This window comes from Eurosta solidaginis, chromosome 4 (assembly GCF_040869045.1).
Source record: "Eurosta solidaginis isolate ZX-2024a chromosome 4, ASM4086904v1, whole genome shotgun sequence".
NCBI classification, from domain to species: Eukaryota; Metazoa; Arthropoda; class Insecta; order Diptera; family Tephritidae; genus Eurosta; species Eurosta solidaginis.
Genome location: NC_090322.1, coordinates 269,894,357 through 269,908,633, shown reverse-complemented (window position 1 = coordinate 269,908,633; position 14,277 = coordinate 269,894,357).

The window sequence follows — 14,277 nt, the reverse complement described above, 5'->3', positions numbered from 1 at the left end:
TTAGCTTTACCCGTATGTTGCCTTATTAACATGGTTTTATAAATATCTTCACCCTATTTGTAATCCCGTTTGGGTCATATCGAGACCCTTCCGGGATCATTTCTTGATGGTTTTCGGGATCCGTCCACGATCCCGCCGGGGTCATTTCAGGACTTTTTCGGGACTAATACGGGATCATTTTGGGACCCTTCCGGAATCATTTCTGTATGGTTTTCGCGATCCGTCGTGGATCCCCTAGGGACCCTTCCTGGATATTTTCGAGAACCGTACGGGAGCCCGTCAGGGTCATTTCGGAACTTTTTCGGGACTATTTCGGGATCATTTTGGTACCCTTCAGGCATCATTTCTTTGTGGTTCTCTGGATAAGTCTAGAATCGTGTCGCTGTCATTTCGGTTTTTTTGGGACTATTCCGGGAACTTTTGGAGACCCTTCCGTGGCATTTCTAGATGGTTTTCGGGATCTGTCCGCGATAGCGTCGGGGTAATTTCGTGGATTTTTCTGGATAATTTTGGGATCATTTGGGGATCCTATCAGGTTATCAGCTCATTTAGTTCTTTTTTTACTCAATTACAAAAATAAAATGTATTAGAGAGAAACATCTTTTTAAACAGATAACTTGATAAGTAGGCTAACGTGAATATCCCATATATTTATTTTTCTCCTTGCGGACGGGGCCGCGGGTAAAGGCTAGTATCTTTACTAAACTTAGTTCACGTACTTATCTGAACTCACTTTGTATTGGTGTAAAAAATAGCCGAAATCCGACTATGACCACGCCCACTTGTTCGATATCGAAAGTTATGAAAAATAAAAAAAAAATGCCATAATTCTATACCAAATACGAAAAAAGGGATGAAACATGGTAATTGGATTGGTATATTGCCGCAAAATATAACTTTAGAAAAAAACTTTGCAAAATGGGTGTGACACCTACCATATTAAGTAGAAGAAAATGAGAAAGTTCTGCAGGGCGAAATCAAAAGCCCTTGGAATCTTGACAGCAGTTCGTGGTATTACATATATAAATAAATTAGCGGTACCCGACAGATGATGCTCTGGGTCACTCTGGTCCACATTTTGGTCAATATTTCGAAAACGCCTTCACATATACAACTACCACCACTCCCTTTTATAATACTCATTAACACCTTTCATTTTATACCCATATCTTACAAACAAATTCTAGAGGCACCCCTGGTCCACCTTTATAGCGATATCTCGAAAAGGCGTCCACCTATAGAACTAAGGCCCACGCCCTCATTAACACCTTTCATTTGATACCCATATCGTACAAACAAATTCTAGAGTCACCCCTGGTCCACCTTTATGGCGATATCTCGAAAAGGTGTCCACCTATAGAACTAAGGCCCACGCCCTCATTAGCACCTTTCATTTGATACCCATATCGTACAAACAAATTCTAGAGTTACGCTGGTCCACCTTTATGGTGATATCTCGAAAAGGCGTCCACCTATACAACTAAGGCCCACTCCCTTTTAAAATACTCATTAACACCTTTCGTTTGATACCCATATTGTACAAACGCATTCTAGAGTCACCCCTGGTCCACCTATATGACGATAGCTCGAAAAGGCGTCCACCAATAGAACTAAGGCCCACTCCTTTTTAAAATATTCATTAACACTTTTCATTTGATACCCATATCGTACAAACAAATTCTAGAGTCACCCCTGGTCCACCTTTATGGCGATATCTCGAAAAGGCGTCCACCTATAGAACCAAGACCCACGCCCTTTTAAAATACTCATTAACACTTTTCATTTGATACCCATATCGTACAAACAAATTCTAGAGTCACCCCTGTTTCACCTTTATGGCGATATCTCGAAAAGGCGTCCACCTATAGAACTAAGGCCCACTCCCTTTTAAAATACTCATTAACACCTTTCGTTTGATACCCATATCGTACAAACAAATTCTAGAGTCAGCCCTGGTCCGCCTTTATGGCGATATCTCGAAAAGGCGTCCACCTATAGAACTAAGGCCCATTCCCTTTTAAAATACTCATTAACACTTTTGATACCCATATCGTAAAAACAAATTCTAGAGTTACCCCTGGTCCACCTTTATGGCGATATCTCGAAAAGGCGTCCACCTATAGAACTAAGGCCCTCCCCCTTTTAAAATACTCATTAGCACCTTTCATTTGATACCCATATCGTACAAACAAAATCTAGAGTCACCCCTGGTCCACCTATATGGCGATATCTCGAAAAGGCGTCCACCTATAGAACTAAGGCCCACTCCCTTTTAAAATACTCGTTAACACTTTTCATTTAATATCCATATCGTGCAAACAAATTCTAGAGTCTCCACTGGTTCACCTTTATGGCGATATCTCGAAAAGGCGTCCACCTATAGAACTAACATTCATTAGCACTTTTCATTTGATACCCATATCGTACAAACAAATTCTAGAGTCACCCCTGGTCCACCTTTATGGCGATATCTCGAAAAGGCACCCACCTATAGAGCTAAGGCCCACGCCCTTTTAAAATACTCATTAACACCTTTCATTTGATACCCATATCGTACAAACAAATTCTAGAGTCAACCCTGGTCCACCTTTATGGCGATATCCCTAAATGGCGTCCACCCATAGAACTATGGCCCACTCCCTCTTAAAATACTCTTTAATACCTTCCATTTGATACACATGTCATACAAACACATTCCGGGGTTACCCTAGGTTCATTTTCCGTCATGGTGATTTTCCCTTATTTTGTCTCCATAGCTCTCAGCTGAGTATGTAATGTTCGGTTACACCCGCACTTACTTGTTTAAATATATATTTAGAATTATTTTTACAATTAATGACAGGATTTATTATGGATTGCAAAGAGCGCACTCAGATTCACTTTCTCCTCTTCACAATACCATGCCACTCTCGTTACGTCAGTACCCCAGTACATTATTTGCAGTGACAATCGTTATGTAGGTACCTACCCATGGCTTTGTATTCCTATTGCCTACCACACCTGCATTTGTTATCTTGCGTTAATATGTTTTACAGTTATTACATGGGCAGTGTCTCGTCACACAAGCAGTTACAGTTACATTATTACACACAAATCTGTGCAAGCGCGAGTGTTGTGATGATTTTAAATAATTTGAAAAGGCATACCTATTCCAATATAAGTATGTGTGTACATTAAAAATTGCGATATTTTTCTATCAAATTTATTGGTATTCGTTAAAAATAGATAAAATTATTTATTTATTCCCGCCCTTTCTGACTATATTGAAGATATTCTGATAAACTCTCACATAGACAGGTTGAACCCCACTTTCAGAGCTGCCATATCTAAAGCGGGAGTCATTGGTGCCGTATGTCGTATCGCTGTAGTCGTATCCCTAACGTAATCAGCTGTTTATCGTTGCGACGGTAAACCAAAAACCAATTGGTTGGCTACGATACGGTTACGACCTTAGCGGCACCAATAATCGATTGCATTGATTCCCATAATGTTGGTCTAATCAGCTGTTATAAGGTTACCGATACGGTTACCTATAAAGCCGGAGTCATTGGTGCCGTATGTCGTATCGCTGTATCCGTATCCCTAGCGTAATCAGCTGTTTATCGTTACGACGGTAAACCAAAACCCAATTGGTTGGCTACGATACGGTTACGACCTTAGCGGCACCAATAATCGATTGCATTGATTCTCATAAGGTTGGTCGAATCAGCTGTTATAAGGTTACCGATAAAGCACCAATTTCTGCAGCTTAAAAGAGTATAAAGTGCGCAGAAAAGTATGCATCATTTAGTGCAATATGGTCACAAGGAATAACAGTTTAAGGCCCGGTTTTCAGTAGTCGATTAAGCTAAGCTTAAACTAAGTTTGCTTAAACTCTAGTCAAATTTAAACTCCTGTTAAACTACTGAGCAGTTTTTCAGTCACAGTTTAAGGCCGCCTCTTTGGTATGCTTTTTAGTCCGGCAACATTGGGTTTTTTATTATCTAGATAATTTGTAGATACGGCAACAGCTGGGTTTTGTTTACCCAACAAACATTGAAAGACTTCGTTTTGTAACGTCGTCGCGTCGAGTTCGTTTTCCCCACAAAATTACACAAAATAAGAAATAGATTTCACAAAATAAGAAATAGTTATGGCGTTATAGCTTCTAAGTGAGCCGGGCCAAGGTAGTCTTTAATTCAAATAAATGAATTTAGTGCAAATATTCACATTGGTGCTATAGTCTGCTCCCAATCGTTTATTTTTAACAAATTATTTCAATAAAATATAGCTAAACAAACCTCTACGACCAAAAAAGCAAAAAGGGACTCGTACATAAAAACAGCAATTAGAAATAATATATGTATATGATTCTTAAAACAGATAGTTCTCGAGTTCACATGCTTTATGTATATTGCGCGCTGTTTAAGTTTGCCAGCAAATAGACTGCTCCGAGTTGTAGCAGAGGAGACAGTGAGACAAGGGTCATACTGGGTCAAAAAGTGGAGAAACGTTTATGAAAGTGTCGACATTGTGCCTCTCTCTGACTTTTCTTCCGCATCGCTTAATATGAGCATACCAATTTTACTAGAGAAATTGATTCAAAAAGAGTTTGCAGACTATGCCGATAGTTCTTTTCAGTCGTCACATGATCTTTACTCCGACTTGCTCCCTATATACTCTACCTATTTTAACGATGAGTATTCTGCATACGCCATAAGTCTGATTTTCCGAGCAAGGGGTGGCTTGCCAAATCTTAATGATCGATGTTTTAAAATTGTTTTTTCCAAAAACTGTTCTATGTGCAATTTATGTGTACCTGAATACACCTATCACTTCATTGGGGTATGTCCTATATATAAAGACATACAGTTTAATTGTTTTGGTGAGAAAGTTTTAGATCCGCAGAAGGTGGTAAATATCCTTAAGGATTATAACTATAATTCACTCTTTGTTTATATAAGAAATTGCCTTAAGTGTAGAGAACTTATTGTCAACGAATTTTCATAAATGAATTGTTTAGTTATAAGTGATATTAAGACACACAACATTTATTGTTATTGTCTGTACCCGTTATTTATTTTTATTTATAAATGGGGTATTCCATCCCATTTCGGCCAATTTTGAACCCGACCCCTTTAGAATTGGCTTAAAGTTTTTCTTCTTTTTCTAGCTTACCAAAGACGTTTTTCAGAAGTTTTTCAAATTTTTTCATCCAACTCAAAAAAAGTTATGAATTTAAAAAAAAACACCGTTCTTGTTTTCAAAATGCTATAACTTTTTCAAAAATTGACTGTTTGGGATCCTTTTTTTTTAAATTTGTTTTTAAATGTACTTTTCGGAAAAAATTCAAAAAAATTTTTAAAGCATTTTTTTTTTTTTTTGTAATTTTTCAGTTTTTCGAGATTTTTCGAATTTCGCCCTTTTTTTCTCATAAAAAACTTCAATCAATTCTGCAATCATCCTCACTAATCCCGGAGTGGGCCGAGAATTTTTTTTTTTTTTTATTTAATTGACAAAAAAACACTTTAAAATTTTTTTCATACAAGGTTCGAATCGAGCTCAAGGCCAGAACAATAATTTTTTTCCAATGATAATTATTGTTATTTTTTAATTTTTCTAAATTTGAAAAATTGTATTTTGTTATGTTTTGTTTGGAATAGTAAGTAGAAAATTTTTCAGACAACCTGCCATAGCTGCGCAGATAGATCCATTTCGAAGGGTGCTAAGCCTTCATCATCAGTACGCTTTAGGCATGCTGCGCTAACCATTTAGCATGCTAGTAAACATGTAAATGCACAACAACAGCAAAGCAAGCAACCACACACATGCAAACATCAAATCAAACAGCCACACAAACATGTAAACCTCGTAAAAAGAGAGAAGAAGAAAGAGAATCATGCAATCATCACCTAAGAGCAGAAGTTATTACTCACACATACATTTAACTAGTAGACAAACGTGAATATCAGATACAGAAATAAGAAATAAATAAGCAGCTGTTCGCGAAAAGTCTAGACTAGTTCTAGAGAAATTGACGAGGTGACAGAGAGTATGAAAGCAGCCCAAGTTGAAAATAATCAGTTTAATTTTAACTTTTAATTTAATGAAGAATATTTTGCTATACTGAATATCTATGTCAGTTATTCGATAGCTCAACGATTCTAACGATGACAGAAGGTGCAAAATAATTTAGAAGTCCTTAAATCCGCTACACTATTGATTACACTATAAGTTTGAATTCAACTTCTTGCATATCTCGAAGTATATTTCGTCTTCTAATTTTCAACTGGATCAGCTGATCTTTACCACATTTTGGCAGCTTTTGAATAATGGTATTCCATTACGAGAGAAAAGTTCTTCAAAAGATTTACGTCTATGCGTTGGCGACGAAGAAGCGACTGGCGCGCCTTATTGGACGCCCATAACCGTTTAAACGGTTAAGCGCCAATAAAATAAGAAGGTAATTCCATCGGAGCAATTTGTTTGACCTCCCGAACTTTCACTTTGTTCATTTGGTATGCACATGTATACATATGTGCATCGTATGTATATTAGAGTGGTTCTTAAAAATCAAATATATTTTTTTCCAGTTTCCCCCTTTCGAACGACAATATCGAACTAAAACGTATGTATGGCATCTACCATATATTAAATTATCTATTTTGGGATTTAGATATAAAAAAATCTTTAATTTTTTTATCATCTTTAATTTTTTATCACCATAGAATGTCGTAAATTTGACCGCTGTGAATGTGATATTTTTGACCCTGATATTACCATATCAAGTGCTGAGACAAGAGAAAATGGTTTGTTTGATTTATAAAAGCCTCCCCAATGTATATATTAAGCAAATTTTTTCTGAAACAAGCGATAGTATTTTTCAAGTTTTGCTGCTATATACAAATGAAATGCATCCTATCCTGATACTCTAAACAGTGTGATACCCACTTCGACATAAAATATCTTAAGTTCATCCAGGTCCAAAATTTGGTCGATAACTTGAAAACGAGAGGTAACATAGAAAAATTGTACGTAAGTACCACTGAATTGAGTAGACTTGAAATAGTTGTATCTGTCCCGTGTCCCCTTGATTAAACAAATATTCTTGATTTAAGTATAGTACCTTCAGTGTCCTAGAAAATGTACGTAATATAATTTCTTTTTAAGTTAAGATAATCACTGTACGCCGAATATACATACTTCCTAAGATTTTCAAATCTGTTTCGAAATAGCTTATAGCGCCAACCATACCTGAGAGCCAATTTTCTTATGCACTCTGTATACATATACATATGTATGTATATATTATTACATTTGGTAAGTATTGCATGAGTTAACTTTATTGTTTTATACAATCGGCTAGTAAAGTTGGTTTTGTTTTTATGTTTTTTGTTGTTTTTTATACACTTTACTTAAATACTTGCATACATATATACATACATATGTACATTATACTGGGTCGACAAAAAAGTTATAAAAGATTGGAACGGAATTTGAAGCTTATGTTGAGAGAGGCGGAAAAATAAATGTTAAGTCGTTTTCAAACAGTCGTGTTTTCATTGTTTGAAGAAGGCAAAAAGAAGAATACAAAAAGAATACTTTAACTTAAGAATACTTAAGCTGGAGACATTGGTGCTTTATCGGTAACCGTATCGGTATCCTTATAACAGCTGATTCGACCAACCTTATGAGAATCAATGCAATCGATTATTGGTGCCGCTAAGGTCGTAACCGTATCGTAGCCAACCAATTGGGTTTTGGTTTACCGTCGTAACGATAAACAGCTGATTACGTTAGAGATACGGATACAGCGATACGACATACGGCACCAATGACTCCCGCTTTAAGCTATATATGTAGTACACCTATATATGTTGCAATAACAATAAGCTCGGAATGAGTTTTGAAATCATATTCTAAATTTATGTATTTACATTCCCTTATCAACAGCAACATATTGTCAAACTGTCGTACCTACCCGGTCTGCACTAATAATATAGAACTATTTTAGCATTCCATCTTTGATACGGTACAAATCGTACGCATTTTTATACTCAGCTGAGCAGAGCTCACAGAGTATATTAACTTTGTTCGCATAACGGTAATCCGTAACGGTATAAACTAACCGAGATAGATATAGACTTCTATATATCAAAATGATCTGCACGAAACAATAAATTCATTTAGCCATGTCCGTCCGTCCGTCCGTCCGTAAACACGATAACTTGAGTAAATTTTGGGGTATCTTGATGAAATTTGGTATGTAGGTTCCTGGGCGCTCATCTCAGATCGCTATTTAAAATGAACGATATCGGATAAAGCGATGAAACTTGGTAGAAAATTAGTAAAATTTTGGACAATGGGCGTGGCACCACCCACTTTTAAAAGAAGGTAATTTAAAAGTTTTGCAAGCTGTAATTGGCAGTCGTTGAAGATATCATGATGAAATTCGTCAGGCACGTTACTCCTTTTTTTTTTTAAGTAAAATTTTAACAAAAAATTTAATATCTTTACAGTACATAAGTAAATTATGTCAACATTCAACTCCAGTAATGATATGGTGCAACAAAATACAAAAATGAAAGAAAATTTCAATATGGGCGTGGCTCCGCCATTTTTCATTTAATTCGTCTAGAATACTTTTAAGCCCATAAGTCGAACAAAAATTTACCAATCCTTGTGAAATTTGGTAGGTGCATAGATTCTATGACGATAACTGTTTTCTGTGAAAATGGGCGAAATCGGTTGAAGCCGCGCCCAGTTTTTATACACAGTCGACCGTCTGTCCTTCCGCTCGGCCGTTAGCACGATAACTTGAGCAAAAATCGATATATATTTACTAAACTGAGTTTACGTACTTATCTGAACTCACTTTATCTTGGTATAAAAAATAGCCGAAATCCGACTATGACCACGCCCACTTTTTGGATATCGAAAATTACGAAAAATTAAAAAAATCCCATAATTCTGTACCAAATTTGAAAAAAAAGATGAAAAATGGTAACTGGATTGGTTTATTGACGCAAAATATAACTTTAGAAAAAACTTTGTAAAATGGGTGTGACACGTACCATATTAAGTAGAAGAAAATGAAAAAGTTCTGCAGGACGAAATCAAAAGCCCTTGGAATCTTGGCAGGAATACTGTTCGTGGTATGACATATATAAATAAATTAGCGGTACCCGACAGATGATGTTCTGGGTCACCCTGTCCCCATTTTGGTCGATATCTCGAAAACGCAACTCACTTCCCTCCAAAACAAAAACTATTAAAAAAGCAGGATGTTTCAAACTAGCAGCATTTTCTCAACTCTTAAGTTATTCTAAATCTTTAAAGTTTTAAGTGAATGTATGATAGATATTACATACTATTGAAAATTTGTATGTAATTAACTTTTCTGTATTTATATATGTTACGTTATATCTTTAGATGAATAAGTAAATTTCTTTTTGTACTTAATCGGATTGATGTACTGCCTAAAAAACTAAGTCTTCCTTGTACAAACTCTAAATAAATAAATAAACTATGGGCCACTCCCTTTTAAAACCCTCATTAATACCTTTAATTTGATACCCTTATCGTAAAAACACATTCTGGAGTCACCCCTGGTCCACCTTTGTGGCCATATCTCGAAAAGGCGAATACCCATTAACACCTTTCATTTGATAAACATATAGTACAACACACATTCTAGAGTCACCCCTGGTCCACCTTTATGGCGATATCCCGAAATGGCGTCCACCTATAGAGCTATGGCCCACTCCCTTTTAAAATACTCTTTAATACCTTCCATTTGAAACTCATGTCATACAAACACATTCCAGGGTTACCCTAGGTTCATTATGCTAAATGGTGATTTTCCCTTATTTTTTCTACAAAGCTCTCAGCTGAGTATGTAATGTTCGGTTACACCCGAACTTAGCTTCCTTAATTGCTTTAGTTGTCGACCATAACTAAAAATTTTTCAGTTTGTATGAGTTAATCGGGGATTGCCCGTATTGCTTTAAATGTATGAAAACATTTATTTCAAGCAATTTTTTAATTTTTCCCAAATTATTAAATAAATTATAAAAATTTTTCACACAAACTAATTACTGCATTAATATTGTGCTGTGCATGTCTAAATGACGATAGAAACCTGTTTTTGAAATATTGTTATACGCATGTACATATGTATGTGCAAAAATTCAAACTTACCATGCATTTGTACGGGACAGCAAAAATTCTCTGGATTTCAGTAAGTTAGGTGAAATTTTAGCAAAACTAATATTATTTGAAAAAATCTATATTCGTATAATGGTTTGTTAAAATCGTGTATGTAAAATTCTCGTGTCACAGTTTTTGTGGTTAAACTCCTTCGAAACGGCTCGACCAATTCTCGTAAAATTTTGTGAGCATATCGAGTAGGTCCGAGAATCGCATCTTATCTATTTTTATACCTCAAAATGGTAAGGGTGGTCCAAGCCTAAATTTTTTTCTTAAACGAAATTGTTTGTTTATATTTTTTTATGAAACACCATTCAAAAATACATACAACCCTCTAGGACTGGGACTAGGACTATGGCTGGGACTGGTACTGGAGTTGGAATTTTGACTTGGACTGGGATTGGGATTGGGAAGGGATGCAGAAGAATAAAAAGAACTAGAGAGAAACCCAGAAGAGGACTGGGAAGTGAGAAAGTTAGACGAAGATAGAGAGATAGGGATAGCGGAGAGGGGAGAAGGATAGGCAGTTAGAAAAAGGGTTGGAAAAGACGGAGAAGGCGAAAGACATGCAGAGAGAGGATTGAATAAAAGGATAAGGGGAGAACAACGTCTGCAGGGTCTGGTAGTAACAAATCAACAAGGCAACAGCTGTTTCGATTAAAATATGTACTGAGCATTAAATGTAACACGTACGTTTCAAAACACTTGGAAGGTTAAGTATGAACAGCATGAACAAAACTGGCTGCCTTGTGGAACACCATAAGTTACGTTTATGAACCGCGACTAACAATTATATCTGTATTATTTATACGTGTTTGTTTTCTTTCCTTCAAATAAAAAGAAACCTAAGAGGGAAGCTCCATTGCCTTACCGATCAGGTTCGAACAAAAGTATCGAATGAGAAACTTTATCAAATGCCTTACTAAAATCAGTACAAATAACATCAACTTCACAATTAGTCTTAAAACTGTTGGATACAAAGGTTGTAAACTCAAGCAAATTGGACACAGCAGACTTACCCTTGCAAAAGCCATGTTGTGAGAAGTCAACTACAGAAGATACTCTTAAAGCAAGTTGTTTTGTGATAATCGATTCGAATAGATTAGGAATAGTGCTGAGTCTAGCTATTCCTCTATAATTTATAACACACGATTTACTTAAATTTTTATGCAGTGGTATTATGAATAATTCCTTCCACATCTTGGAAATATCCCTTGCTTCAGGGCTGCAATAAACAAACAGGATAGAGGTCGATATAAGTATTGAGCACACGATTTCAGAAAAATTTACGGGTTTTGACATGGACCGCTAGAGAAATTTTTAGATTTTCCAGATGGGTTAAAACATCGTTAGTACATATATAGGGGACTGTCTGGGAATTCAGGGAGACAATCTGAATCGATATTTCGATGGCGGCTGGTCAGAGGTATTTGAATAATTAGATTTGAAGAAATCTGCAACCATGTTAGCGATTTCGAAGTTATCGTTGGATATATGACCATTTAGCTTCATTATTTCAATTTAATTATCTTTTTTTCTTTGATTGCTTCTTTTTTATGTCACACGAACGTATCAAATAATGTTCAAAGATGTTACAGCGTTAAAAATGTTAAACCGAAACAAATTTCGACTTACTAAACCACGTACTTTCTTTTTAAAGCTCTTTGTGTATTTTCTCATGTTTGCCATTACATCTATGTATGTATGACCCTTTATTTCCAACAAAACAGCAGCTCTTCGTGCACTTGCATTCATACAAATCGTGAATATGCTCAGAGACTGTGACTTCGCTCATACCAATTCTCCCACGTACCTTGTTAGTGAAGTAATTCCACTTATTCCTTTATTATTAATTAAACAGATTTATTTAGCTTGAGTTGACAGGCTAACACGAATTTTGTAATTGAAATTTAAGTAACGTCCCGATAAGCTACAAGCATGAAACTTGGAATATAGTTCAGAATCCGATGACAATGCAATAATAAGAAAAAAAATCGCTGCTAGGTGGAGCAAGGATCGAGATATTCAACAAAATCGTATTTGCGGTCCGATTTGGCTCATATTTGGAACACATAAACATACAAGAATAGAAAGCGACCTATAAACAAATCGGCGTTAGGTGGCGCAAGGATCTAGATGTACAAAAAAATCTTATTTGTGGTTCGATTTGGCTCATATTTGGAACACATAATACATACATGAATAGAAAGCGACTAGATGTCCGATTTGGCTCATATTTGGAACAAATCTAATCTAATATATATTATAAATGGCAAAGTTTGGATGTTTAGATGTTTGGATGTTTGGATGTTTGTCCAGACGTTTGTCTTTGTGACTCAATCACGCAAGAACGGCTGGACCGATTTGGATCAAATTTTGCACACATATAGCCAATAGTCTAGAAGGATCTACTAGCTATATATTTTTCAAAAGGGGCGTGGTCCCCGCCCCCTAGGAACAGTTATAATTTAATTATTATATTTTTTCGCCTTTGCGACTGAAACACGCCGGAATGGCTACACGGATTTTGATGAAATTTGGGACACAGACAGTAGTCTACTAGCGAAATTTTTTTCGAACATGGAAAGAGGGGTGGGGGTCCCACGACCCCTTCGAGCGATTACTTTTTAGTAATTTTTACACATTATAACTTTACGTATACTGGCCTTCACCAATATCACAGACTCAAGGGGTCAAATAAGTCGAGGGCTTACAAATTGAGCAATGACACCCTCCGTCCCCCCTTTATCTCCCCCTCTGGTGTAAAATCTATAAATTGTTATAACTTAATATAAATTTTCTCCTAAATCAGTAGTTTTTGGTATCTGGCACATACAGATCGAGATCTAGACAATTTTGGAAAACGATCAGTGATCCTCTCCTTCTCCTCCTGATATCCGCCCTCCACCAATTGCTTTTGTTAGCACGCTTTTATTAGCTTTACCTGTATGTTTCTATGTAACTCTTCATTCGCTCCAACGCGCCTGCTGCCTTATTAACACGGTTTTATAATTAGCTTCACCTTATTTGTAATCCCCTAGGGTCATATCGAGACCCTTCCGGGGTAATTTCTGGATGGTTTTCGGGATCCGTCCGCGATCCCGCCGGGGTCATTTCGGGACTTTTTCGGAACTATTCCGGGATTATTTTGGGACCCTTCAGAGATCATTTGTGTATAGTTTCCGGGATCCGTCCGGGATTCCGTCGGGATTATTTTGGGACATTTTCGGGACTATTCCGGGATCATTTCGGGACTATTTCGCGATCATTTGGGGACCCTTCCGGCATCATTTCTGGACGGTTTTCGGGATCCGTCCGGGATCCCGTCGGGGTCATTTCGGAACTTTTTCTCGACTAAGACGGGATCATTTGGGGACCCTTTCGGCATCATTTCTGGGTGGTTTTCCGGATCCGTCCGGGTCCCGTCGGGGTCATTTCTGGACTTTTTCTCGACTGATACGGGATCATTTGAGGACCGTTTCGGCATCATTTCTGGATGGTTTTCGGGTTCCGTCCGGATCCCGTCGGGGTCATTTCGGGGCCCTTTCTCGACTAATACGGGATTATTTGGGGACCCTTTCGGCATCATTTCTCGATGGTTTTCGGGATCCGTCCGGGATCCCGTCGGGGTCATGGTCAGGGATTTCGTCGGGGTCATTTCTGGACTTTTTCTCGACTAATACGGGATCATTTGGGGTAGCTTCCGGCATCATTGCTAGATGGTTATCGGAATCCGTCCGGGATCCAATCAGGGTCATTTCGGGACTATTTCGGGATCATTTCGGGTACCTTCCGGCTTCATTTCTAGACGGTTTTCTGGACCCGTCCGGGATCCCGTCGGGGTAATTTCGGGACTTTTTCTCGACTAATACGGGATCATTTGGGGTAGCTTCCGGCATCATTGCTAGATGGTTTTCGGGATCCGTCCGAGATCCCGTCAAGGTCATTTCGGGACTATTTCGGGATCATTTGGGGTACCTTCCGGCTTCATTTCTAGATGGTTTTCGGGATCCGTCCGGGATCCCGTCAGGGTCATTTCGGGACTATTTCGGTATCATTTGGGGTACCTTCCGGCTTCATTTCTAGATG